Raw genomic sequence first — 4,683 nt, 5'->3', positions numbered from 1 at the left:
GTTGTCCCTGGCTGCTATAGGGGGACAGAGCAGGGAAATAGTAGCCCTGCACTGAATTGTTCCCATCAGGAGCAAATTGGCTGCTGAGAAGCACATGTGTAGACCCGCTCCCAGGGAAAGCTGACTGCGCAGTGTTTTACCGTGCGGTAAAACTCAAAGTGAAGACATTTTTAAATTTATAGAAATCCAAGAAAATAAATGTATTTCAATCAGTCTTTCACAAATGAACAGAGACCTACAACAACCTACCATTGGACTAGAGACCACCAATATCAAATGGGGTGGAGAGGGGGAAATAATTCCAAATAAAATAATTCGTGAAATTTCAAAGTTCGTAAACGTTCAGATTTATGCTATTGAATATCAATATCTGAGAAAAATCAAACAGTTCTTGAGGATACTTTTAAAAAAATACTACTTCATAGCAAACAATTTTACTCCTGGCTAGTTACAAAAGGAAAGTCTCATTTGGCCTCTACACCATCTAATATAATAATAGTTAACATATTTAGTCTCACACCACCTTTATGAAGAGGGAAGCATTACCACCATCTTACAGATGGGTACACAGAGAGGGTAAGTTGCTAAGCCAAAGTCAGATAAGGAAATGCATAACAGAGACTGGATTTCAGCCCATTATTTCAGGGTACTCCAGTCACTGGACCCTTTTCTTTTTTCCAGCTTAATGGTCTATTCTGCAACAGACATTCATTCACATCATACATTATCATTATTGCCAATCTTCTTAGGAAATAGACTAATGTACACCGGCAGAAATCTATCAATACAATTGCACAGTGCTTGTCTAACTGTAGCAAGTTCTTAATTCCCCACTTTCAAGAATAAAGAAAATAGCAAAAGGTTGTACACTATTTCTCCTCAAACTGATGCACTGAAAGAGCATAGGTTATCCCTTAACCAAGGCCCCATGTAAAAATCAGCTGCCACCATGTCAACACCATATGGTAACACTTACATGAAGTGGTTTATATAAGCATTCCACTTAGGAGACAATTATTGTATGTTTTTGTCTAATATGAATTAATAGGTCAAGCAGCACTTATTGAATTTTAGGCATTAATTAACATTTAAAAATTATCACATATGACACGTTAATTAGATATCAATCACCTATTAGAACTACTGACGTTTTAATTTACACCAAACTAACTCACTGTAGATACCTTTTGAAAAGGCAAGTAGATGCCAGTAGGCCCGCACTAGATTAACATGTTAGCTGCTGCTTTGTTTTTGCAATTAGTATATATACAGAAACCAAATTTCCTACATAATGTAGTTATTAAAATGCATGTACAACTATACAATTTATGTGTAACCAATGAGCAGTTATTAAAGCTAATGTACATTTTAAATGTTTTCAAAAACCTCTCGCAGAGGTGATACAGGAACAATTTTGCATTCAAAACAAGAAAATTAATAGCTGCTCTCCTCTGTTCAATATGAAATTTGCAAACAAATCCCTGCTCTGCTTTTGCTATTCTCTCTCGATAACTGAGGTACAAATGTCTAAGAATTTTAAGTGTTAATTGCTAGTTTCAGTCATCATATTAATGATGCATTCTTGTTCTTCTTTGATACTTCTATGGTACAGCCATCTCAGATTGCCATGAATCCTAGCACTTGGCAGTTCACTGGTGTGACCTCAATCTTGGCCTAATTGCACTTATTATCAGTCAAGTTTTATAATACTAACAAGGTACTTAGGCTGACATATAAAAGCCCTACAGGGTGCCCACACTTTGCAAGACTAATGCCCACACTGGCAGCTTGACAAGAACCAGAGGGCTACATTTCATTTGTATGTACATTAGCATATTTTCCCCAATAATAAATTCATAAAAACATAAGATTATTTTCTGCTTGTATCTTTGCTGGAAAATAATGGAATTTTTTTTTCCATTAGAACTCTCTTATCCAATTGTATGTACATGAAATAAAGTGATATAAAGCAGGGTACACACTGACTGCTGCACATGCTAGAGCTTGTACTTTTGCATTTTCACTGCCATTGTTACCTTTAGTATCTAGATTAAGCTACTATACATATGCTGACATGTTTTACAATCATACTTTAATTTTGCCATTTAGAGATAGCCCAGAGTACTTAGAAGACTGCTGCCATCTCAGCTTCTCGCAATTATTCTAATCCTTACAACACTTTTTGAGAGAGGGAAGATATTATAATATTCCCATTTTTCAGGTATAGAACTAAGGCACAGTGATGTTTGCAAAACATCTTAGGCATTGTGATGTTCAAGGGTAGGCTGCCTAACTTTTAGGAGCCTGCTCTGGAACTAGAATCCACAGCCTGTATTAGACATTTGTGTTCCCAGTACAATGTATGGGGAGCACTGGGACTTAGTATATCTGTACTGAGCCTAGGAAAGCTGATTTGAAATATCAATAGCACTCATACTAAATTCAAGACACAAGTATATACCAGCAAGCATGCTGGAACATACCACCAAAAAGCCAAGGACCCCTCTAAGCCTGCTTTATTACCTCATTTTTGGAAACTGATATGTGAAGAGCTGAAGCAAGTGACTGGTGGTACTGTATGCTCAAGGAGGATGTCTAGACATCCCCTTAGAAACTTCACAGCAGCCACATGCTAAGCTTGAAGAAACCTAAGCTAACCAAAAGAAACTGCTGAAGAAAAGGTGATTGATTCACAATGCTATCATATTAAGTTAATAGCTCAAAATCTTTTCCTGGGCTTGTAGGACCACCTGCAGAATACTGAATTTCTTCATGGTGAGGGAAGAAAACAGGCTAGTAAGAGGGGATTGTGTCCCAAACAGGGAAGGATCAGTGTGGACAGAAGGAAGGCTCCATTTATGGAAATATGCATTGAATTAACCCAAATCAGACTTTATATTATATTAATAAAGAGGAATTTATCTCTGTTATACTTCAAGGTTTCATGGATCATCATGGATGATTCATGCATCTCAGTATAGGGTGGACTAGAAGGATGCACAATGCAGTTTTTTTCAGCAATTCCATCCAGATTTCCCTGATGGAGCAGTCTAAGACATGCATGTTCTTCCTAGATTTATGGTAAAATAATGCATTCTATGCGTCTGCAAGATCCTCTGTCTGCCACCTGAGACATCATGGAAATGTTGCCAGGACTTATCAGGCCCCTGATTACTACCCCATGCTGCTCATCCATGTGGGTAGTAATGATGCCACCAGGGTCGACCTTGACCAAATCAAAAGTGATGTCATGGCTCTGGGCACAATAATCAAGGACACAGGGGGCCAAGTAGTATTCTCATCAACAGGAATCCTGATTTTCTCTGATTAGAAAAATATCCTCAATTTTTGGATTAAAAAACACCTCAAAATCCACATTTTTCTGTGATTAAAATGAAAAACCACTATTGTTTTGGGGTTTTTTTTTAATGAGAGAAAACCAGGATCCCTGCTCATCAATCTTTCCAGTCAAGGGTAGAGGACAGGCTAGGAGCAGATGCATCCAGGAGATCAACATGTGGCTGCCTAGGTGGTGTCATCAGCAGGACTTTGGCTACTTTGACCATGGGGTAGTGTTAGAAGAAGACTGAGAAGAGATGGGGTCCACTTGACAAAGACACAAGAGAGTGTTTCTACATACAGTCTCCTAATTAGCACACAAGAAGTCCAACAATTTCTTTGAATGTGTTTTATATAACTTTTTTGATATGTATGGCAGATGAGCCAACTAAGAGACTTCCTTCTTGACTTGTTACTTACAAACAGGGAAGAATTGGTTCAGAATGTGAGAATGGAAGGTAACTTGGGTGACAGTGAGTGCATCTACACATGCACTTTAATGCACAGTAGCCTATATCACTGTTCATTAAAGTGTCACATAAAAAATATGATTACACTAATGAGCAGTAAAATAGGCTACTGAGCATTAAAACACAGTGTCACTTAAAAACCATGCACATTTGTTCTTGCTTATTAAGGCAGCCTAATGAACATTTTTATTACCTCATGTTGGAGGTACTAAATTTAATGTGTGTTAGAAAAAGCATAATGCATGTGTAGATGCACCTATTGACCACAAAATAATAGAGTTAAAGATCCCAAAAAAAGGAAGGAAGGAAGAAGAGCAGCAAAAACAATGAACTTCAGAAAAAACATACTTTGGCAAGCAAGGGGAACTGGTGAGCAGAACCACCCATGAAACAAATAGAAGGGGTAAAGGAAACTAGGAGAACTGGCTGTTCTTTAAAGAGGATCTTGGAAAGGGTGCAGGAGTAAGCTATCCCGATGCAGCAGAAGAATGGGAAGTACAACAGAAGGCCAGCCTGGCTCTGCAGCAATCTCTTCAATGAGCTGAAATTTAAAAAGGAATCCTACCAAAAGGAAAAACTTGGTGGTTGTACTAAGGAAGAATATAAGAGAATTGCATGGGTACGTACAGAGAAAATTAAGAAGGCTAAGGCATGATTTTGGATGCAACTGTCTTGCATAAAAGGCAATAAAAAGGAATTCTACTAGCATGTTAAAAGTAAGAATCAGACAAAGGGAATTAAAGCTCCCTTACAGAATTCATAAGGCAATATAGTTACAGATGATAGAGAGTAGGCTGAAGTATTTAATGCCTTTTTTACTTCATTGTTTACAAATTGGGGAGCTATCAGCTGATGAATGTGGTTGGTAGTAAAC

This window comes from Alligator sinensis, unplaced genomic scaffold (assembly GCF_000455745.1).
Source record: "Alligator sinensis unplaced genomic scaffold, ASM45574v1 scaffold80_2, whole genome shotgun sequence".
Lineage (NCBI taxonomy): Eukaryota > Metazoa > Chordata > Crocodylia > Alligatoridae > Alligator > Alligator sinensis.
Note: the sequence above shows the minus strand (reverse complement) of the source record.